General features: G+C 33.4%; 1 protein-coding gene across 3 annotated transcripts in view; it reads right to left on the reverse strand.

The window, feature by feature from the left end:
• Nucleotides 1–26,407, reverse strand: part of MICAL-like (protein) — a 175,745-nt gene that overhangs the window by 124,909 nt on the left and 24,429 nt on the right. Inside the window, exon 1 of one of the 3 annotated variants that reach the window (XM_088261595.1) lies at nucleotides 612–785. The exons of 1 other annotated variant lie outside the window; for it this stretch is intronic. The gene's annotated coding sequence lies outside the window, so the exon portion shown is untranslated. Of the gene's footprint in view, nucleotides 1–607; nucleotides 786–26,407 lie in introns of those variants that run through there. One more of the 3 variants, XM_088261596.1, reaches the window with a different exon arrangement.

Raw genomic sequence — 26,407 nt, forward strand, 5'->3', positions numbered from 1 at the left:
AATAAAAATAAAACAATCCCTGTTTGACGCTTACTCAAAAAAAGCGAGCAAGAGTTTAGCGATTATGTTCGTTACACCTGCTTTTATTACGAAAGTAACTGGCACACCAGCATTATAAAACTATGACGTCACGTTTTAAATTGCACAGAAAAAATAATAAAATTTTATAAGGTATTAAAACATATTATTGAATGAAGTCATTCGTTCTAATTCAACCAAACAATTGTTGACACTATGATTGTTTATTTGCATTGTAAAAATAAAAAAATGAGCGTATATTAAATAGGAAATAGAAGACGAATTAATTATGTGTATTCTTTGAGTCACTTGTGATTCAATAACAACTATCGCGTGGAATGACACACTTTTAATCGTGTACTGCAATAAAAAAAATCATTAAACCTCCAGTTTAGAGTCCATTCTAGAAACCTTTGCATATTTTGAGAAAGCCGCATTTATGATGCAGCTCAAACCATAAAAAGATATAAGCATTTAGATGTTTGATTTATGTTGATAGAATTAAACACTCCGCAAGAAACGTCAACTTATTTGAACGGAATCGGGCAACACGCATGCGCCGTAATGACAAATCACAATAAATCATAACCTACTCCGGGAGGTGACTGAAGTTTTCGATGATTCCAAAGAGATAAGAATCAGAACTCATAGTATTGTTGTAACTTATCACTTCAACCGATACATTTGCGACATAATAATTAGAAAACAAACGATTAAACGGGTCGAACTACCGACGTGACGTCGACCTCAGAGGTTGCTGTCAGACTAAAATGTAAAGCAGATTACTGCCTTACCGACCGAGTTGAGTGAACGTCAAATGACCGTGAGCGCGGCGCGGATAACAAAAAAATCACCAACATTCTCCCAAATGTATGGTAAAATAATCCTAACTATTACTTTACGATATAACGTTTTTTTAGGATGTTTATAAATAGGTCTAAAATACAGGTTGACTAGAATAATATTCTAACATTCGGTGCATAAACGAGAATGTACCAAGTATGAACAAAAAAGCCTGTACCTACTTTTATATTTATTTTATTTTATTTATTTATTTTTATTTTTATTACATCACACATAAAATTGAACTAGAGTTTTCCCGAGCCTTGAGCACATTTTATAATATTTATTTATAAAATTAAATACAAGAACATTGATTATGACATACAATCAAATACGACATAGCTGAATGATGCGGGCTGTTTCAGATCAACCTACTTCTATTATCCATTTATGTATAGCTGTTTTTATTATTTAGTTTCTATTTTTAATGACTTTATGGATAATGGAAGCAGGTTTTTATTGCATAATAATCAAAGTTCTTTAGACCTAAAGAGGTATGGTTTTGTTCGATGTGTGTAAACTTACATTTACTATCCTTGGGTTTTAAGCCATACATACATAATATGTACTTCCGTCTTATCTTATAATTTATTGAAATGTGGAGAAAGAATTAATCCCTTGACAATACAAAAAAACTTTCTACACACAGTAATCCGATTTACAGTGAGTACAAAATACAATGTAGCTACACTAGTACATATTGTAGTCCGTAATTATTAGTCCATCCTAAAAGACAAATTTCACCCATACGTATGCATTTACAAATTAGTTATGAAATGAAGAAAAGGTTAGATTTTTAAAATAATACAAATATGTCTCTTGAGAATTTTTTAATTTTGAATTCCAGTTATAAATAATATATAATTTACGTTTATTTTTTGACAAAATATTATTTTCTATTACGATTACTTATTGACATAACGCAAGATTGTCCAATGACGTATCCACGTAATGTATGTCATTATACCATACATTTTCGCAATTTTTGATATGGTTTTCTTGTGTATTTCATATATTTTTAGAGAGTAAATCTTTATTTTTCACGAAGTATTGGTCAAGATAAAAAAAAGTTACGAAAATCTCAATTAATTTCACTTTCAACAAAAGCCAAATATCAAAATGTCATTTTTTGAACGAATGTAAGCACGGAGAGAGTGTAATAAAAATAAAAATAATCAGTTTGTCCAAATTACTACTTACTGTCGTTATAAATTTAGCTAAACATAGTTTGTTTTGGTTTTAAGTACATATACGAGAGTGACAGTAATTTACTAGAAAAAGTATGGTTTTTACTAGATGATCGAGGATCGGAGGATACAAGGGGCGAGGATCGGTCATATATATTTTTTTGTGTGGTTTTTTCGTTACAATATCAAATTTGAACAGTATTTCTGAATACACCGATACATAATTTAAATAACAATTTTGTACGAATGGTATTAATGCGAAATAAAAATAATTTACACTCACTTTTTCGTAAATAAAAAATAAGCATATTGTATGTACATATATCGCTTACTCCTTCCAAGAACGACATAAATCAAAAAACTTGATTTTTCAGGAGAACGTTTTTAAAGTTTAAAAATATAAAACAATGTATTAAAAATAAATATCAAGCCACTAACTGAACTTTTTACTGTGCATTAGATCTTTTTAGGTAAAACCTGAAGGTTTTTTCTCCGTTTGAAAAATATTTAGTAAATTTAAAAAAATAATTAAACAATACCTTTTCTTCAAAATGCAAAAACAACACTTTCTGCCCTGTAACGGGTAAACATTAAGATAAAAATATGCCTCTTTTGCTGGGATATAGTACATTTTCTGGGCATTCCGAAAACATGCACAACTGAAAATTGACGATTTTTGATTTATGACGTTCTTGAAAGGAGTGAGCGATATCTTTTTGCTTTCTAAATATAATCACCCGTACAACACAATTCAAAATAACGAAGGTCATTTTTTTAATTCATATATTGTTTTCAAGAACAGTTTGAATATGGGAAAATCGCGCTTATCTGAAAAAAAATTATGGATATTTTTATTTATTTGTGTGTAACAATAATTAGGGAGCCGTTTTGTAATTTTATGTAGTTTAGAAAGTTGCAGATAATTATATGATGATGCAAAAGTATGTAACACATAAGAAAGCTAAAATGTACTTGACCTTAGATAAGATGTGTGAAGTTACTACGGAGAAACATACGATATGATCGTGTGAACATTTATATCCAAACATAATGAATGTGTGCACAAGATCTTTTACAGCTCGCCACATGATGTTGCCTGATACTTGTACAATAATTACTATAGATACACTTCACTTATCGAAGTGAGTAAACTCATAGTTTCTCCGGCGCTTAAAGTTTAGGAAGTAGCCATAATGACATTAGCATTGAAAACGATCGTCCAATAGTAGTAATTGGCCGTAAAACTTTCATTTTTAGTATTGGTTGTGGTCGATTCTCTGGGCAAAAGATAAAACTCCCACAGTGACCCATGCCTACTGTGATCCAAGCTCTGCGGTCATACTAAAATAATATAAATAATGATGGTCACTGTAGATATTGTTGCACAATACATTATTATTTACTATTCACTTCCAGATTATACAAAAATATATATTATGAATGATTGAATTACTTATAAAGTTTTGCATGGGCTAACATATATTTGTGCATTTATACACATAAAAAATCCTGTATGTTGTTTTTCATTGTACATATGTTCATAACGCCATATGCACCTTAGAGATCTGGTCAAAGGTATGCATTAAGGTTTTGAAAAAATAAACAAAAATCGTTAAAAAAACCCCTGTTATGTCACTCGTCTTTGTCATTTTTACTCATTTTTTTGCAATTTTAGAGCTATCGTGTACGTTCGACATTTTTGGAGAGTATTACAATATTTTATAATTTAAAGTTGGTCAGGAATCGAATTATATTTCACACAAGAAGGTATCTAAAGGTTTTGTAAAGAAACATTATAAAATTATAGAAACGCGTACGCTCGTCTTATGTCGTGCATGAATACTAAAACAAATGCCTATATATACGAGTAACTACAGTAAACGTTCCGTTACATCAGTAACGAGGTTTGATTAAATTTCAATCAATTTATACGGCACCAATCGAGCAATACGATGGTTAGTCTGTTCTTGTCACGCATTGTTGGTAAGTTATTGAATCAATTAGCTTTCGCGACTTGCGACACAATGCACACATTCAACTGATCAAAAGTCAATATGTCATAAATCTGATACGGTTCCAAGTTCGGAATCGATATGTGCAATGTTAATTGATATATTATGTCGTCTCTAAGACGAGATATGCATTTTGTATGTCAATGACATGAAATGATCTGATTTTAAAATACATTTGAGATGTCATAATAATTCAATTGACACTGGACCACAGTTATGTAATGGTTAGCAGCTAGTCCATTAATTATGTCACTACACGTCTCCTACCTCGTGAATTCTGCTTGCCATGCCAAATACCTACAAGAACAACGAACCCGAGTCCTTGATCTTTGGAGTTGACAACGCGGCTAAGTATTATACGCACAGGATGCTCTGCCAAAACATTGCTGCTACGGTAATGTTCTGTTTACTCGTTGATGTCATCAAGACGGGAAAAATAACTATGATGTCACCACATTTATACCTTCCCCGAATGTCGGAACGGGGAGTTGAAGTTGTGTCTTACGAATATAAGTCCTCGCTTATAAGGCGAAGCTATTCAAATGTTATCGAGATCAGATAACTGGAATGTGACTGAGTCAACAGGAAAGCTCACAGATTCCACAATCAAAACATCTTACCAGATGAATGAATTATCTGTGAGGTTACTAAAGGTTTAGATTTGATGAGCTTCGAGGAATGGAAAAGATGATTTATGAATGGTAGTGCAATACGTCAATCAGGCCTCATCGATTAGGAGAATGTCGTAAAAATCATACCTTTTCATCACAAAAAGCCTACCATAAAAGAGCGATAAAACTTGAAAGGTTGAATAGCATCTATCAATTTATTGTGAATAGATAAATTTGCTTTCGCAACAGCCGACGGAGAAACGTGTTTCACATCTGCTGGAGAGATTGACTGTCAACTTGATTCCGTCGCAGAACAAGTGCAGGTCGTTAAATTAAACTCGGAGATTTTTAGAAATTTGATACATGACATTAGCGGCAAATTGGCTGTTTCTTGCGTTACGCCTTTCCCTTGGTCGCTGATGCCATAACGAGTACTTGCTCGACATTTCTTTTAATGCTACCGACAGTGTTTATTGTTCGTTTTCTTTTACTTAATATGGGAATGGCCATTTATGGTACAAATTATAACTTTTTAGGTATTGCTATATTTGAAATATCACAGACCTACATATGTTATTATAACGTATTTACTGTTCCTCGCATTGAATTATAAATAAACTTTCACATTAAAAAAAAACAACCAACGGTGGTAAAAATTGTACATAAGGTTCGGTACTCACGATTAAGATTGATAAAGTAATTATGGCACTGAATATCGAAACCAATCTATCGAAATAATGAAAGTTTGCAATGTGGAGTAATGTTATTGTGAAATTGAAAGCACTTATGTGGTTAATGACAAGTTTCTAATACTTTTACCGCGATTACTGCGAAAAGCGAAAATTGCTTTATATCTGGTAGCATCGTGAGATCTTGATTGCAAGTGTGTCAATTTAACTACCAAGAAGTTGTAATTGAGAAGGCGAAGAATAAAATACATTCTATTAATTGGCTTTTAGTACTTATAATAAGGATAGACAGTCACCAAAGGCTGAGAAGCTATCAGCGACCGAGAGGTCAATAAGATTCTTTATCACCAATTAATTGCGAGAATTTATCGCTTAGTTACAATCTCATTTAACACTCTGTTGTCTTTTACATTCACTGATCATCGCCGGTCTAACAACCAACTTGTCATTGTTTTTCTTATCCGTCAGATGAATCTTGTTAGCCTCTGCGGTGACTGTTCAAATCTGAACGTGTCAATCGTTTTACGTTTTCACTCTTGTTCTTAGACGTAGAATTGGAAAGCAAACGGAAATTATAACCTCAATAATGATCCGAACGTGTACTATTACGCTTTTGAAGATATAACAAAGTTTAATGGAAAATAAATGGTTTTCCATCTTACAGATGACAGTCGCGATAAAACCACCGGAACAAGTAAAAGTTTCGGAAATGTAAATTCGAGAAATCTTTCAATCGGTTTTGATTCATACCTGTCTCCTTATCCGGAGAAGAAAAAAAAACTTTTACTAAAAATTAGCCGAGTATTATTAGGTTTACCGCAAACGGCTTTGGCTTTGGCTTTCCTAAACTTTCATTTTACTCGAGAGTACTTTAGCACCTGATTCTACAATTCTAGACAGTTAACCGTGAGATCTGACTAGTTTATGAAATATCACCGAATTTCTCGAAGCAAGGTTTCGGTTATAGTTAACTTTTGAAAACGACTCATTTCCTTTATTTTAAAGTCATTGATCAGGTGCATAAGTTCACATGGTCGACGAACGATGTGCGGAGGTTGGGTAGACGCGGTATTGTTAATGGTATAACGCTTTTATTTATTCACGTGGGAAAATTGTAATAATTGTAAACATACGGAACTTTGTCAAACGCATGCTCGGCGGAAGAACGTAAATACATAGTGTAGATCCAACCAGATTTGTAGTTTATGGCATGAACACACGCACACAAAGGCATTGTCAGCATCCTACCTGTAAACTGTGACAACACTGAACTTGCCGTGGAAACGGTCTGAGACGAAATAAGTAATTGCCGGACAAGACGCTTCATTATACCTTCGTGTCCACAGACCGTGCCAAGCTGATGTCCTTTTCAACTCGTATTTGTTCTTCAGACAATCATTCTAACTGTTGATTTGATTTAAAATACAAATTAGTGTTTCTGTTTTCTCAATAAAATTAATTTGCAATGCTTTTATTATGTAATGGGTTTGAAACATTTGTGATTTAATCCAGAAATATGAGTTTTATACCTTTTTTAAGTGGTATAAAAAGAAAACCAAGTTTTAAAATGAACAACCATTATGTTCGACTCCACATATAGATCGAGTGATGTCCTCACCGATTCAATCAATACAATGATCGCTGGTTTAATACAAATACCCAAATCTTTTTGATTCATGTCCTGGAGTAGTCGGTTGTTTTTTTTCTGTGATATAAACATTTCATATCGCTTTTATTAAAATTGTTCACAAAATATGGTCGCAATCGGCAGGAACACAGTGCTGTAAAACCGTAAAATAAGAAGAAGAAGAATAGGGTGTGAATAATGAATTCGGAGTAAGGTAACATACAACTAATGGAGCTACTCGTTATCGCAGTTATCACCTGTTAACAATCGGTAATAACACGAAGTGGTGACCCACGAAGGAATCATTCGGTGAAGTCTTTTGAACTGTTTTTATAGTAAACAAAAAAATCTAAATGAATGAGTTTTTTTTACAGCAATAATCCTCTTTGGTTTCTTTGAAAAAACGAAAAGCGAATGATTACTTTTTTTTAAATATTATTACGAAGTGATTTACAGTCATTGAAAAGGATGTACGTAGAAATCATTTAATTAATACCACATTTGAGACGTCATTTCCTAGTGCTGTACCTAATATGCAATTAGAGTTTAATTTGCAAATAATAACAGCCGCGTTAGAGAATTTCTTCCCGACGCCATGTGTCTGGTTCGCCATTAGTAATAATGGTGAACCGGAGATCATCCCGAGCGCATCCGTACGCGAGAACTGGAATCAAGCTTTGCCACATACAATGTTGTATCCAAATTACATTACATTCAATTCGCATGTTAGATTACAGAGGGAACGTCTACTGGTCTACTGGAATACTAGAAATCTTCCTCGACATGTTTAACTCCTGGAAATTAAATACAGTGATTTAGTAATCAATGCAAATAGTACTTAGTAATCCTTGGCTACGAACTCAGTATTATATCCAGGGCTACATATTTCTGGGTATTCGAAAACATCTTCTTCTTCTTCTTCATCTTGTTGTAGGCTTTGTGGCCGGTTTTTAAAAGGGATTAGCGTCCTGCGATGTCGATTCCCAGCTATCGACCCATCTGTTTGGTGGTCTGCCCGGGAGTCATCTCCCATGGGGTTGGCCGTACAGTGCGATGTCGCAAGCATCTAATTCATTAAACAATTCAGCCGCGCGAGGGGCCAGACGTGTTCCGCTCACATTTTTTTTATAATATAAAAATTGGAAATTGATTTTTTTGTTGAATATGCATATATCGAGAACATATTTTGTGTTTTTTTGTAACTCCTTACCTTTCAATAACTCTTTTCATTGAAAACCATAAATTTATTTTTAACTTATTTTTTAAGAGGCACACCTGCCGACACCCACATGACTAGGAGTATACGTTAGGACAGACAAGTGCGGTGTTCTATCCTCTCCGACTACCCCTGCAGAGAAACGTTGTGAAAGCAGTAATAAAAAAAATTGTCATATCGCTCACTCCTTTCAAGAACGCATAAATCAAAAACCTTGATTTTTCAGCAGAACGTTTTTAAGTTTAAAAATATAACACAATGTATTAAAAATAAATACCAAGCCACTTATTGAACTTTTTACTGTGCAACAGATCTTTTTAGGTAAAACCCGAAGGTTTTTTCTCCATTTGAAAAATATTTAATATTTAAAAAAAATATATTAAACAATACCTTTTCTTCAAAATGCAAATACAACAATTTCTGCCCTGTAGCGGGTAAATATTAAGTTAAAAATACGACTCTTTTGCTGGGATATAGTACATTTTCTGGGCATTCCGAAAACATGCAGAACTGAAAACTGACAATTTTTTATTTATGACGTTCTTGAAAGGAGTGAGTGATATCTAGAAGCCAAACCCTAATAAATTTCTCAGTGTCTACTGAAAATAATGTATACGCGCTTCGTAATATTATACGTGTTATAATCATCGCGATAATTCCCTTAAAGCACTTCCACTAGAAGTCAGAGTCAAGGGCAACGAAATTCAACTGTACCGAGCACATCAAAGACACTTTAGTACCAGGTCTTTGCCCTCATTAACGTTAAGCTTTATATGAATACTTAAAGACCATAACTTACTCATGACCGCACTTAAAAATATAAAAAGATAGACTCTATAAATATGTATTTTATGTGTGCATTTATTTATGACTAAAGGATACTGTATCCTGAAGGTATTGTATAAGGAAGATTGTAAAATCGTTAGTCGTAAATGCACCGAAGTTAAAACCGATATTTATATCTCGACATCGATGAAGGAGGGTATGGAAGTCTGGGCTGGTGATGTGATCACTTTATACACGTGTAACATTCACCATTCTACCCATGAATGACAACCACACTACTCAGATTTCGAAAGCTATATTTATATGCTTCAGTCGACATGTTTTTGCATATGCTACTTCTTCGGGACCACCTATGGTTGAGTTTACCAAGATTTTTTTTGATTAGCAGAGACCTTTATGAAATGTATGTGAGATTCTTCCAGAATTATTTTACATATTAACGACGCATGAAAACATAATATTTAATTGTGATTACATTTTTAAATATTTTGACCAATCTTTATTCACAAATTTTGGGTGTCTCCGCTTGGGAGTTATTTATATAAATATCTCAACATAGATGAAGAAGAATGTGGAATTCTTGGTATTTATAGGGCTATATATACCCAGACACTATATTCATCATCTATATCATTCTTCATCTATATAAAGATATAAACAACATTTTGAGTGTGTCCAAATACTTGTTCACAAAATCTGGATTATCTCCAATTACAGGAGTTATTTTCATATTATTTTTTGACATCTCATCAAAGATGAAGAAGAATATGGAAGTCTGGGCATTTACATTTGTAAATGCCCAGACTTCCATATTCTTCTTCATCTTTGATGAGATGTCAAAAAATAATATGAAAATAACTCCTGTAATTGGAGATAATCCAGATTTTGTGAACAAGTATTTGGACACACTCAAAATGTTGTAAATAAATTATCTGGTCAAATTATAAGCTTAGTTATAAAAATGAAAATGGTATTTTCTGGCGTTTCTCATGTGTGTGATTATAATCCAGGATTCGGATCTCACATACTAATATAAGAGTTTCTGCTTAGTAAAAAGCTTCTTTACATCTCACCAATAGATGTCTCTAGTGAAGTTCTAGTGATTCATGAACAAGGTTTCTAAATTGGTTCATATATAGAACTTCCAAGAATTTGAGTAGTGTGGTTGTCAATAATGGGTAGAATTGGTGAATGTTACACGTGTGTAAAGTGATCACTTAAACCAGCCTATGACGGTCGTAAGCCCCGTAAATGCCCAGACTTCCATATTCTTCTTCATCTTTGATGAGATGTCAAGAAAGAATATAAAGATATAAACATAAAAAAACTCGTAAATGGAGACAAACCAAAATTTTCTGAACTAAGATTTGGACACACTACAAATATCATTCGGAGATTGTCAATAACTGTCATTGTCTGACGATTACTTTGTATTACATTTATATTTTTTTAAAAATCAGTTGTCCCATTTTCTTTGGACTAATTTCCCTAGTTTACAAAAAAAACTTGTTTTAATATGAAATTTAAGTTGAACCAGCGTTGTGCTGCCCTAGTGAATAATTTGAACATATTTTTCAAAATTAAATTACAGTTTTCGATCTGATCGCGAATGTACTCGTGCAGTGATAATAAATATTACAAAATAAATATGTCTGACGTTTTCTTCAGTCAACTTATTATTAAATTTTTAACCCTTTCACCAACAGTATCATACATCGTATGCATAAAAAAACATATCTCGAATAAGTCCAAAATATCGCAATATTGTCAGAAATATCGACGGTGGATTAAAGTTAAAAGAATTTATACTCAAATTTAAAAAAAGATTTCTATAATAATTAATTTCTAGTTATTAAAAATATATTGCACTTTTAATATGTATAAGATTCTTGGATGTAATAGTTTAATATTAGTTGCAACACATGAATGTAATATTGATTAACATAACTAAACAATATATAAATTATAGTCAATATTATATTTATATTTTTTTATAAATTAGCAGTTAGGTTGTCAATCATGGGTAGAATGGTGAATGTTACACGTGTGGTAAGTGATCACTTAGTCAACCCATGACATAAACCCTGTAAATACCCAGACTTCCATATTCTTCGATATCCACGTTGAAATGTTTAAGTTTTAAAATTTATAAATATCTTAAACTCTCAGGCTTCATTCGTCTAAATTTTGCTTGGTATAAATTAAAAATGGATAGATTTTACCACAAAGCGACTGCCGAATCAATTAATGAAATTCATTTTCTATGCCTGAAACGCTGTAGTAGTGAAAGGACATAAATCCATATAAAGGTTGCTGTATTTTTATTTACACCAAACGTACGTAGTTGTCTTATTTTGTTTTTGGGCCCACGGGCCTGTCTTACGAGTATTTATCGATCGGTCAGTCCTTACATTGTATGGATGTAAATGCACTCACAGCGTACGAAGGCAAAGTGCGTAGACATTGTAACAATATGGCCTGCCTTATCAAAAGGAGAATTCTCCCGATGCACTTTATTATTATATACCTCGAGGGTAAGGGTACTGAAGTTCACTAAGCTCGTGGACATAATTTCATCCCGAAAGGTCCTGTGGTATTATTGAATCGGCAGTTTGATCGTATCAGACCAATGCTTCTCATCCCAAAAAAACAACAAAATTAAAGGATAAAAATAATGGATGGTACTATTATACAAACACAAGAAACGATGTAAAAAAGCAACTATATGGATTTTTCTACTTTATATGACTCATTCACTGGATTTTGCCATCACTGGCATCATCAGACTGGCAATTGACTGGTAAACAACCAGTGGATAACGCACGATATTTTTAGCGTAAGAAATATCAAAAAATAACCTAGCAGCGAAAGCTAAACTGAGCCCTGGTATATGGATAGAATACTCTAATATATAGAATAGGCATGGAGTAAACAAAAGAAGTATGAAAGTAGACCGAATATAGATGAAAACGATCTCTCTGAAGATCTCCTGGGGAGTTTTACGTGGTTTTTTCTCAGCAATGAGCAAATGCAGAGAAATTCCTGATTGGCTCACACATTAGTTTATCCTTCCTGTTCCCAACAAAGATTAAAATAAAACATGTTTTTTAGCTAGAAGAAATAAAAATTCACTTGATGATCTATAAACCTTGTACATTATAAGCAAAAAAATAAATGCTACTCCCATCGGAAAAAAAACTTTACTCCTACAGATAAGGGTTGGTAACTGGACTTTTATGTATATATTTTTAAATAATTAATTTTTCTATGCAGTGGTAGATAACAGATGCTGTTGGTTGCAACTTGAACATAAAGCTGGTTTAAAAGGCCTTGCCACGGTGCAGGAAAAAATATTGATCGCAGGTCACGGTCCGCTAGAGTAGATGGACCCCTGCGTTGGTCGGCTCAGAACGCCGCGCCGTCTCATTATCTTCACCTGTCTGTCACTCGGTGTTAGAATATGGGCCATTATGGATCTAGTTGCTTATAAAAAGGGTTGCCACACGAAAAAAAACAATAACAAAAAAATGTACATTAAAAGCATTTTTAATTTTGTGGTATGGTAATATAATGTGAATGTGTATTTGATTACGCATTTTTTTCGATTGTTACGCGGTATGGACGATAATCCTGAAATTATCCGGAGCATTGGTCTGTATGTTCCCGATAGTTACCTAAGACAGCGTTGGCATAGATTGTTTCGCATTCCTATACACAGGACCAACCTGCCGATGGTTATGCCTGTAGGAAGAGCTACCGCTATGTTGAACAATATCACATTGGATATTGATCTGTTCCATGTGTCCGAAGGAGTTTTCCGAAGCGGGATTCTTCTACACATTTAACAAGAGTCTTCTTGCTTACTTTTCAATTTGTTTTTTTTTTTTAATGTATACGCCTAAAATGTTAGCTTGTAATGTATATATTAATTATTGAATAAATTGAATTGAATTGAATAACTATCTATCAGCACTAACAAGCACTATCTACCCTCTGATTGCAAACAGCTATATTGGGTATCAAACGTTTTTACCAATACCACTAGTCTGTGTTTGGTTGGTTAGAAGATATTAGTTTTTTAGTAATAAGCCCGCCGATGTACATATGTATTTCTTTTCTGTACATGAAGATTAAATAAATAAATAATATAACACTCTGTTCATCATTCATCATTCACATTGTGTATTACCACTTAAAAATACTACTTCACGACTACCGGTTACGGAATATCCATTCCATCATTATCATCAATTGTACTAAGGGGGAACTCGCAAACATCAAATTCAAAACGCGAACGGCCGCGCTATAGGTCGGACGTCTTTCCGCGCACGATTTTTTTAAAAATTTTAAATATGTTTTGGAATGAGACTTTTTTTTAGAATATATATTGATTTTTTTTTAACTCTTTAAACCTTTCTATAACTATTTTCGTTTCAAAACAATTTATTTATTTTTATAAAAACTTATTTCTTCAATAAAAAACAGTTTTTTAAGTAAAAATTACGTCAAAATGTTACCACATATAGGGCCTTTATATTTAATTCTGAATTAGTTTGGGCCAAACATGTGCGTTGACATTGATGAAGTTTGTAATGGTCATTAAATTAGACGATGGTGCATTAAGTGCACTTACAGATCCAATACAAAATGATAAACCAACCACAAGGCATTTAGACATGACCCCATCATATTCATAGAATCAATGAAAGAAATGAGGTAGTTATCTGTATAGTAAAATACACCCATTCAATCAAAGCAACAATTCAATTTTTTAGTGCTATTTTTCAGCGGGTGGTTGATAATAACACCTTTTTATAAAGTGGTTTTACTATGACGTGAAATAAATATACGACGACGGATTAAAATATTTTCAATGAGTTGAATTCGAGATGAATTAGACAATCCTGTTGTCATCTGCACTCCGATGAAATGTTATAAAGATTTTTGTCGGAACAAGAAATTAAGCAATAATTTGTGTAGTTTTCTCTAGGTCAAATCACATCGGAGCAGGGTTAAACCGGTCAACTGTAATGGCTTTTAATATTAGTGCTCGAGAACTGATTCAATAAAAAAACGAAAAATTAAATAAATTATTTATCCAATGAATTTTAGGAAAATATTTAAAAAATATGCATTACCCTTCAATTATAAATAAAACAATAGTTTTTTAACACTTAAGTATTATAATTTATATTTGAAGCACTAACTTTGTGATTTTTAAGTATTAAATTGTTAAATTAATCTTAGTCCGCCTCCGTAGTGTAATGGTCAGCATGCTCGCCTACCGTTCTGGAGGTCCCGGGTTCGATTCCCAGGGGGGTTTAATAAATAAAAGTGATTTTTTCACTCTAATATTTATTCAATATTACACTGGACTGGTACCTGAAGTGGAGGGCTGATCACCTTTCCTTCATGTGTAATCGATCGAGATAACACTGCGTTTATATGAAGCAGTGCCCTATGCACCATTGGGGTGCGGTAAGGGATTTATTATTTATTATTAAATTGTTATTAGTTTTGGAAGCTATAAATGCTTCCATCTACGGGTTTGAATAAAATAATTTTTCTTCTGTTATAATCTTAATACGAACGAGAAAATATAATAACATATTTATACGAGTACATATAAATATTTCCTGTATAGTAAAAAGGAGCAAAAAATATTTAAACAACTCGTGCCTTTGCTAAAAAAAGACGACAAGTGTGTTTGATTTATAATTAAGTATGATGAAAACTTCAATTATTTATGTAAATAAGCACGCGATTACATGTGATATAAATAAACATTCCGTATGTTTTCGATAGTCATATTTGACAATCTAACCAACGCAACGTCCACTTGTTACTTCGTCGTCAGTCAAAGGATAGAGTGTGATTATAAATATTTTCAAATGTCATCCATGAAAGATCTCTGAACCACAGGGTAAAGATGACAAGTGGAATGGTAGTACGGACATACTCAACAACTACATGGTTGACTTACAACTTAATTTTCATTAAATAAATATAAAGTATTGGAATAAACAAAGCTTCCTGAAACCGACTCATTTTAGCTTCTTTTATAATAATTTTAGATAAAAATTAATACGATTCGTATGATCAAGATTTTAAATACATGTGTATATTTAATTTAATAAATATAAATTATCGGAAGAAACATAATAATAACTACTACTACTACTAGCATCACGCCGTTTCCCCGCAGGGGTAGGCAAAGAGGATGCAACGCCACACTCTTCTATCCTGACATACACTCTCGCCTCCATCACATCCATACATCTAGTCATTCATGCCCTCCGATTGCGCAGACTTTTGACACCGCCAGATTTTAGGTGCTGATTGATGTTTTCTCTCTCACATTCGCCACATAAATTTTCTTAGTCATTCTCTCGTTATCCATTCGCTCCACATATCCATACCACCGTAAAGAGCTCTTCCTTATCTTCTCACAATAATAACAATCATAATAATAACAATTTTAGATAATAATTAATATTGGCATAATCAAGTGTAATTTGATCGGGGAAAAGGAGATTGAGGAAATGATTCAGAAAATATTTGCACAATTTAGTCCAAATATAATTTCTTTTGGACTAAATTGTACAAAGGGTACTGCATTTGATAGATAAAGTGACAGACGAGTGTGGCGTTCTATCCTCTCTACATATCTCTGGCAGATGGCATGATGGTAGTAGAAATGGCTTACGATTAATATAAGCTATAAGCCACTAAAATTCTTACTACACTTGTTTTTTTTTTTAATTACCTAACGTCCAAGTGACTCTGAAATCTAGCTACGGCTTATGCAACACCGTTTATCATGTCCCTACTCAGGCTTCAACTTTATAAGTTTCATAGCCCATGCCTACTTGTGAGTGGATTTGCTCTTTATGTTTAAAGTTACTATAATTTCATGTAATTCATGAGTGAAAATTCTAGGCAAAAACACTCGCTTACTACACTTGTTCGAACTAGATTGTTTCTCATAAGATAATGTGTCGGCAAATACAACGAACGGCTAGATGAAAAAACGCAATAATAACAATACCCAGATGAAACAGTTAAACCATTTGTTAAACGGGTTTCCAAAGATGTAATCGAACTTTAATTAATTGTTTATACGTTCGCGTCAGTGTAATGGAGCAGGAGTTATTTATCAACTAGCGTCAAAATCGATTTGGCGCATTAAACAATAATTTAATATGCGAATCCTATTTATAAAAAGTCTGCTATTGGTTTAATACTATTTAATTTTATGGTGTCAATGTTTTCATTGGCCATCTGTCTTTTGATATTTTAAAGTATCAAAGGACCTTAGTATTATAGTAAATTCATTGGGTTGATAGTCCTAAGAGTGGGATAAATAAAGGAATGGGAATGATCTAGTGTTAATTTTAAGAAAATTGTAAAATGTTTATATTCTTAATTTTTCCGTTTTTTGTGTGTATATTAGGTTAAAATCATTAAAAACAAAAAAAAATGTATTGAAAAAGAACTCCACCGACAACACACACAAGGTGGCTTGGTCGGTCTCTGCAAAAAAATTGTTTTAAATTATGATTTAAAGAAATGTTTACAATTTATGTAAATAAAAAAAAAATATTGTTATTCTTCAAACCCTCATCCCCATCAGTGATTTTATAAGTCATTGATGATACTTAAGTCATGTACTAGATTTTTTAATAGATTTATATTATCCACTGACACTTCGTGATGGAATTGCATTTTTAATATATTATTAGATTAAAACCAATATTTTTAGCTTTTCCATTTTATTTTTATTTGACCAGCGACCGGGCAACAGTTTTAATCTAATAATATATCATGTACTAGAGTCAAATAACACTTACCTATATTTTAAAAAATCACACATTCTTTATTTATAATTACCCTGGACTAGTACCTGAAGCGCAGGACTGATCTTGCCTTCATTTAATAAACGATCAAATAAAAATTGCGTCAATTTGATGCAGTGCCCTATGCACCATTGGGTGAGGATAAGGGTCAGTAGTAATAGTAGAATATATAAATTATTTGAATACACTTCAACACTTAATTTAACCACTTAAGGTGATATACTCGTATTATGGGTAATTAACACAAACGAAGAATCTTTTTATACGAAAGCTAGTCTGGGCATTCACAGAGCTTATGACCTGATCAAATTACTTTCTTATTTATATTCTTACATTTGAATATTATGCCTGCCTTGGTGCCAGTCTAGTACAGCTTGTAGACATGTTTTTTCAACGTTAGTGAACACGATTGAGCACATTCGCATTTTTAGAAAGAGGAAGTGTATTTCTTGCAGGTACCCTTTATGGTAATCATTCACCTTCAGAACTATATAATTAGCCGGTTTCTTGCTTCGTTTTGTAGCCACAAATACATTAAATATCGGCACGTTCAACATTTGTGCAAACATCAACGGCATCACACTGGTTCCTGGTTCATTCTCGGTTCGCATTGTTATTTTAATCGGCACAATTTACCCGCTTTTGGTTGTATGAGTTTGTATACTCCCACAAAGAATTATCCAAAAAATTACAACAAAAATGTGTGAATCCAATTTATAACATTTTGATTGTGTCCAAATACGTGTTCAGATTTGTGAATTATCTCCAATTATAGGAGTTATTTTTCATATTATTTTATGACATCTCAACATATATGAAGAAGAAGGTATTAATTTTCAGACTTCCATATTCTTCTTCATCTATGTTGAGTTGTCATAAAATAATATGTTGATCCAATAGAGTGAAACTATTTCAAATTAATTTATTTCGTGCATATTAATGATGTCTGCCTCCGTAGTGTAATGGTCAGCACGCTCGGCTACCGTTCTGGTGGTCCCGGGTTCGATTCCCAGGGGGGGGGGTCAAATAAATATAAGTGATTTTTTTACTCTAATATTTATTCAATATTACCCTGGACTGGTACATGAAGCGGAGGGCTGATCTACTTCGTGAGTTAACGATCAAGATAATACTACGTTTATATAATGCAGTGCCCTATGCACCATTAAGGTGCAGGTGAGGGTTTTTTTATATTATTATTTATATATTAATGATTATATCAAAATCCGGTCGAGTTCGGTTCATTACTGCCGTTGGGGTCCATACAGTGTATTTTCAATATTAATCAAATTCCCTTACATTTCCGTTACAACTTGTCGTCCGTCTCAGCCTTGAAAGTTATTTAAAAATTGTGTCGAAGTTTACGCACGACTAAATGTACACCACAGAAATTGTTCATAATTCCATTTGAAAACAAAAAATGTAAATTTCTCATCATGTTGAATTACAAATACAGCTTAACACCTTTGAGTGAGGTTTGTGGTTTTAAAAATATTTCCAACACCTGAAAAATTGAGAGCAGATCGTTTTGTAACTCAACTGTGAAACTGTGAACGCATTAGTTGCAACATTTCTAGAGGAAACGACATAAGAAAAAGATGTCTGCGAAATTAGAAATGTATTTTGAAACAATGTAATTGTTTTTAAAGAGGAATTCAGTAAAGACAATTGAAATAAATTGAGTTTTCCACCGTCGTTATTTTATGAAACCTGGGTATAAGAGACATCAATAGTAAGGTAGAGGAAAGGCAATTGAGATGGTATGGGCACATATGATCATATTGTGAGCCAGGCAATCGCCATGGATCTCTTCCTCGAAAGACATCTAGAGGAAGACCAACAAATTCATGGATGCTACATAAAAATAACATGATTCGAAGCCATGGCCTATGTGACGTTGTATATGAATGATCTACAACCTGAGGACGAGGAGAGTTGACTCCAACAGGCTACAAAGACGATAAGTTGGAATGGAGCCAGGAAGAAGAAAGCAAATGACATTCGTAATACCTGTATGTACCAAGACCTCCAAATGTTTATTATAGTACGACATACTTCTTCTATTCTAAGATATCAGTTAAATATAAATATATATAAATAGTTCAATTCTTCGGAGTTCAGAAACAGCAAGAAGTGATAGTTAACACATTTTGAGTGTGTCCAAATACTCGTTCACAAATCTGGAATGTTACACGTATGTAAAGTGTCACTTAAACCAGCCTATGACGGTCGTAAGCCCCGTCAATTGCCCAGACATCCATATTCTCATTATTAGAAATAGGTATTAAATTGTGGTAGAGTGGGTTCGAACCGAGAAACTGACTCAAGAGTCCGCGACACTAACCACGGGACCACAACCCGACACAATTGAGAATTGATAGTATTTAAAACCTATATATTTAAAACACATCTCGAATTCACTACACATATCCTAGAATTCATTCTCCTTACTTTATCTTTATCAATATTTTTATCCCTAGAAAACATCATTCTCATTCTTTGTTTCCATGCATTTGATTTGTAACCAGAGTTGAATCGAAAATTATTATCATTACTATTATTGTTAAATAATTTCCTTGAAAATTAACCGGTGACAATATGCCATTTGCAGTTTGCGTGTTCAACAAAACGACGCAATCTCCGGTTGCATGCATATTTACAGCGAATATTGTGCTAACGCCACCGGTTTCAACTAACATTCGTCACAAGTTCCACTGTACAATAATATCAATAATGATACTCGGCTGTCCAAACTCAAACACAGTAAGGGACATTTTTTTTGTAGTACGTTTTTTTTTGCATTTTTGGATTCTACTTAGTCCAAAAATGCAAAAAAAACGTACTGCAAAAAAATGTCCCTTATTGTGTTTTAAGTTTGGACAGCCGTACTGGCTTTGTGTCGCGTTGCGGAAATGCGACAAGTCAATTGTCTAGTCGACTCTCGCCGACTCGACCAAATTTTGCGTAACTTTGACAGAAATCAATTATTTTTTGTTTGTTTATTTAACTATTCAATTCCTTGTACATGATAAGTGCACAAAGGCGAGCTAGTTTCTTTAATGCAATATTGTCCAATCAACTGCAAACAAACTAGTAATATTGGTCAAGGTTTGTGTACCTTACCATAACACGGGTGTCACGAAATAAATAAATTCAATAGAATCGAAAATCGTGCATTGATTGATTTTAACAATTATACGCTGTGTAATTCTGTGCTTTTGTCCGCCTCCGTAGTGTGATAGTCAGCTTGCTCGGCTATCGTTCTGGAGATCCCGGGTTCGATTCCCAGGGGGGTTTAGATAAATATAAGTGATTTTTTCACTCTAATATTATTCAATATTACCCTGGACTGGTACCTGAAGCGGAGGGCTGATCACCTTTCCTTCATATGTCAATGATGAAGATAACACTGCGTTTATATGATGCAGTGCCCTATGCACCAATGGGGTGCGGATAAGGGTTAATCATCATTAATTCTTTAAAATAAATGCTAATTCAATAAATAAATTAAGCCTAACTTACTGAAATACTAACCATCGCGCCGTTTTCCCGCAGGGGTAGGAAAATAGAACTCCAAATCATTCTGTCTTTGTAAACAATCAACGCCTCTTTCACATTCATGTATCTCTTCGTACATACCTGCCGATTATTTCAACTTTTTTAAGTTTTCCTCGGTTTTTGTCTGCATCTATTTCCTACTACATATATTCGCTTCATAAATTTGTTTTTCACTTCTTTCTTCACTCATTCAACTCATCTCAACACGCCGTTCTTATTTACCAAGCAAAACATAAATTAAAAATTAATACTTACTATGTATGAGCCTATTTGTTTCTAAACATTGTTTTTGAGATTCCCGTTTGATCAAATTCTGATCAAAGTTTGTTTTTGAACGCTCTCTCGATGCCGGGTTTTATTTTCAAATTGGAAGAGATTAAGGCGTTTTTAAGTCTAAAAAAAAACGGTTCGTGACCGTTCTTAATTTGAATAATGAACTTGAATTATAAAATGGCTAGCTTCGGTGTCCGATGTCTGGTGGCAATATCAAAACATTGTTTTTGAGAGACCTGTTTGATCAAACTCTGATCAAAGATTGTTTTTGAACGCTCTCTCGATGCCGGGTTTTATTTTGAAATTGGAAGAGATTATTGCGTTTTGAAGACTGATAAAAAACGGTTCGTGACCGTTCTTAATTCGAATAATGAACTTGAATTATAAAATGGCAAGCCTCTGTGTCCGACGTCTGGTGGAAAGTGCCAATATAGGCAGTATAGGCACGTATCGGATGGAGCTGCATTAGTGCGGGAACGGCACTCGAGGTGTCACGTTTCATATTCCCATAACGGTGCGGTGTAACTCTATTCCTTGGCCATTTTGATATTGCCGCGCGCCAAATGAGGTTGTGACACGGTAATTCCTGTTTCGTATGACCATAACCAGAAAGAAGAAGGAGAAGCCCTAGCTGGTATCAGAGGAACAGGATGTAAGAACTAGGAGTCGTTCACAACGTGTAGTCACCTTAATTTCGTATCCGGTTTCCAGTTTTAGAAAACAACATAGTTTAATACAATATATCCGAGTACTGACTTGTTTTAGTATGTATGTACTAGCCAGATTTTTAAATAATCATTAAAAACACAGTTTTGCACAATAATTAAATTCATTTTTTTCCCTTCATGATTATCACAGATTGTTAATTACGTTGGTTAAAGCGCCCTTGAGATATGCATCATATTGTAGTATTTTTCGTTAATAAGTTATGACTAGATGTATGGATGTGAAGGAAGCTAGGAGTATATGTCAGGACAGAATAGTGTGGCGTTTCATCCTCTCTGCCTACCCCTGGGGGGAAACAGCGTGATGGTAGTAGTAGTAGTAGATTTACTTGTTTTTTTTTTTAAATTGATATTCGTTCTTCAATGACATTGTTAAAATCTACAGCTTGTAGTGCGGATTTAGATTTTTATATCTTAAATGTTGTTTTATTAGAGCCAATTTGTATTATCAAATAAAGTTGGATCTATAATACGTACCTAATGTAGACACTGTCAATGCAAAAACACCAACCAAAATGATGTCATCAATAAAACCGAAGATTTATCGTCCATAGATAATGTGTATTTGAACGATAATTTTAAGTTAACAATGGTGATTACTGGATATAATAAAATTTGAAAGAATACTTTTGACATTGATCCTCGTTTACCATATCAAATATGTACATAGATATAATAATTTGATCATCAGTATGTCAAGGTCCTGTTATTACCGAGTAGGATGTTTCGTTTTTTATCGTTCCACTGTTTCTTATTACAATCATACCCACTTTATGGATACAAACGTACTTCTGCACGTCCTCACGAGCTACAAATTTAGACATTGTATCATTAATGCCAGTTATTTATTTGCCAGATCAAAGTGGTTGATTGAATAATTTAATTAATTAAAAAATACAGCTTAAACGAATCAATTTGTAATGACATTATTTAAACATAAAATATACCCAAAGCAGCTAAGATTTTCAATGAAATTAGTAACCAATAGTTACGTTTTTAATTTTGTATTATAATATAATGGTCGCTTGTCCGCAATTATATATTTTTGTAATATATGTAGGTACATTTTGTTGGTGTATTGCAATATCTTTCCATCAACTATAAACAGACTGGTGATACTTGTCAATGTTTAAACCTTACACAGCCGTTTGAAATTAGAGGGCAGATAGTGCTTCTACAAATGAAAAAAAGTAAAAATGAAAAGAAATTATCGCAATACAAATGAACAAATAATTACAACATCATAAGTATATCAATGAAACTGTAAATTAAAATAAAACAAGGAAGGTAAAGGAGGTAGGATTAGGTAAAGTGTATGTATATAAATCGGTGTGTGTGTGTGTGTGTGTATTGAATTTTTCAAATATATTTTTTGATATTATTTTAGCAATATTAAAATTGTAACATCGCTAAAAGATGTGCGTTTTAATCTTATGGTGTCAATACTATAGAGAAGTTAATAAGTCGACTTCAAGTGTGGATAACTTTAACATTTGAAATTGTGTTTTTATATCAAACGACTTTTGCGTTTTGGGATCGGTCATCAATCAGTATTGTCAATAAGCAAATGATACCGAAATTAATTCAATGAATATATGTTTTTGCCAAATAAAAGACAATTTAAATTTACGCTCAATAGTTCAAATAAGAACTTCCGCGTGTAATCAATGTCCAGGCTTGTTTAAAAATCATCCCTCTTCAAACACATTAAAAACTCGTTTCGCTATTTGCCAAATAATTTGCTCTTGACCCCGAGCGAAGTATCATTGCAATGCCGAGCTAAAAACTTGACCTATGAGCTATGAGCTCCATCGCGCTAAGTGCTAATTGACAGATTTATCGACAGCCTCTAGACTGGAGATGTATTTAGGCAAAATGTGACTAAATTGGACGAAATCAGTCTACGACAGTAGTTCTTAACCGGTGCTCCGCGAGCTTGATGCAAGTGCTCTGCGAAATTATGAAAATCAAAAATGTTGGCTCATTTATTGTGCGATTTGAGTAATATAATGATTTAAGTTTAAATATAATGGCTAGATAGCAGCACCCTTGCAAAGTGAAGTTGTGTGCACTTAACTCACAACAGCTGTGAAGATATCTTTGATTCTATATATCATCATACTTGAAAATGTCAAGGGACTTATGTGTATTAATATGTACAGGCGGTGCTCCATCATCATAGGTTGGTTCATTGAAAAGATTTGTAATAATAATAATAATAATCTTGGATGATTTATATAGCGCCATTTTCGTAAAAAAACTACCTCAAGGGCGCTTATACAGGTATGGAATATGATATGAAAATGATAATGATAGAAAATTAAAAAAATATATAAGTGAAAAATGACGTCGGCTGAGTCTGAAGGCAGGAAAGTGGAGCCGCCGTATTGTTGCGCTTTCTTCTCGGTCTTCTTAGGCTGGAGCATGGCCAAAATGTTGGACAAGACGCCTCACTGTGTAATGGTAATGCCGGAGAGCAGCTTGTTAAGGTCCCATCATTGTGGATATTCAACTGCAGATGGCGGAGGTAATGCTGGTCTTCTTGTTGTCACTAGAGGCATAGATGGCCATTTCCAACACATTGGCAGCCTGGTACTCCATGAGGGCGGCAAGATACGCGGGCGCACAAGCCCCAACTTTATCAAAGTAGTAGATGCGAGCTAGCGTGTTTTGGGGTTTTAAAATTGCCTCTGTACTGCATAAAGTTTAAAAATGTTATGTGTTTTTTACTGCAAGGATATTTTTTATGAAGTTTTAATAATAAATTGCACAAATAGAAGTTAGACTAAGCACATGTTTTTGGGTCGCTATTGTCTATTGTATTCACTGTATTGACATGGTCGTAGGAATGCATTTAACACGTGTTTTTTTTCGAAAGCACTTCTCTTGAAAACGGTCTATTTCTCGGAAATGGACCACGTCACGCAACAAGCTATCTTGAGTTGCATTAAAGTGATGCATTATTGATGCATTTTTCGCAAATAACAGCTAAACTTTAGAACTTTTTTCACTTTTAACTTTTTCAATTTATCACAAATCACTATATTTCTATATATGCAAAAAACTAGGGACTTTAGATGCAAAAATCCGGGGGAATATAATTAAACTTAAGGAGCAGCTTCGGCCGGCAGCTATACAGCGCCAAGCCAGAAGACTTCTATATTGTAAACTATGGATTAGCAATTTGGATGAAGAAATGAGAGTTGCTAAGCTAACAAGCTCAGGTGTAACATTAAATAATTTTCACCGCAAAAAGTTTCATATGAGTATTTATGTATTTTTTTAAATTAATATAATTTTTGACTTGTTTGTTATAAAATAATCAGTTTTATTTTCAATAAAAGTTATCTTTCTATGTTTTTGGATCTTTAGTTTTGGTGTACCGCGAACTACTACTACTACTCACTCCTTTCAAGAACGTCATAAATCAAAAATCGACAATTTTCAGTTGTGCATGTTTTCGGAATACCCAGAAAATGTACAATATACCAGCAAAAGAGGCATATTTTTAACTTAATATTTACCCGCTATAGGGCAAAAAGTGTTGTTTTTGCATTTTGAAGAAAAGGTATTGTTTAATTATTTTTTTAAATGTACTAAATATTTTTCAAATGGAGTTAAAACCTTCAGGTTTTACCTAAAAAGATCTGTTGCACAGTAAAAAGTTCAATAAGTGGCTTGATATTTATTTTTAATACATTGTATTATATTTTTAAACTTTAAAAACGTTCTCCTGAACAATCAAGTTTTTTGATTTATGACGTTCTTGAAAGGAGTGAGCAAAATGTGCTCCCTGACTTCAAAAAGGTTCAGAACTTCTTGTCCACGGGGACAATTGAATATAGTCCGCCCGCGCGCAATTCGGCAATTGCCAGGTCCTCGGAAGAACTGGTTTGAGAACAATGGCTTCGGGCGTGAGATCATTGTTCTCTCGAATTAATAAGGTTGGTTAATTCTCCATTCACACGGCCTGACAACACCGCCGGGTGAAGAATCACTTCTTCGTATTGCGAGCGCGAAGCTGCACATTTTGTCACACAGTTTGTAATAGAATCTCGGAACCGGGTATCATCATTCTTTATGTTCCACTATTACTTTTCTTATTATTCTTCTTACTTAATTTAATCACCTTCTCGAATTTGAGAGGAAAGTCGTATCTATTGAATGCAATTTTCAATGGTGATAAAAGCCAATTCAACGAACGTAAAACATATACAGGCTGTAACAAACATTATAAGCCTAAAAAAAGTAAAATCATGTTTTTAGGCGTTTTCTTTAGTATGTAAAATAATTCGGTAAGGGTCTTGCAAACATTTAAAAATAATATTATATCACAAAAGCAGATAATTAAATAAAATAGAATAATATATTAAAATAAATAAAAAAATTAAGAAAGGTGTATGGAGATGGTTTGGGCATTTGAATCGTATGAGTGAAGAAAGGATAGTTAAACAAATTTATGAGGCGAATATGGATAGTTATATAAGCAGAGGAAGACCAATGAAAACTTGGCATGAACAAGTATTTCAAATACTTGAAAGCGGTCAGGTCATGAGTCGGAATAATCGGCGTGTATGTGTGAAGATGCATGAATGTGGAAGAAGCGAATATCGTGTTTAAAGACAGATTAGTGTGGCGTTTTATTTTCTCTGCCTACCCCTGCGATGAAGCGACGTGATGTTAAGTTAGTTTTTTAAAATTAAAATATCAATAGGCAATCTAAACTAATGTCGGTACCTACCCACTGATATCACTCATACAGTAACTGTAAAAAATTAAATGTACCGTTGATGTGCTTAAAATATTTTAAAACTGAAAAAACATAATTTATTGTTAATTTAGATAAAATATTCAAGCCTCTTCATCTCTTTAATTTGACATGTTTTGGCATTGTATTCGTATAACGATACAATTCAAATTGAATTATTTATATTATTGTTGCGTTATTTCTCAATTTTACAGGTTTCAGTTCAGTTCAGTTCAGTGCCTAAAATAATAAAATACAA

This window comes from Brachycentrus maculatus, unplaced genomic scaffold (genome assembly GCF_059751285.1).
Source record: "Brachycentrus maculatus isolate JH-2025_06_01 unplaced genomic scaffold, ASM5975128v1 h1tg000159l, whole genome shotgun sequence".
Taxonomy (NCBI): domain Eukaryota; kingdom Metazoa; phylum Arthropoda; class Insecta; order Trichoptera; family Brachycentridae; genus Brachycentrus; species Brachycentrus maculatus.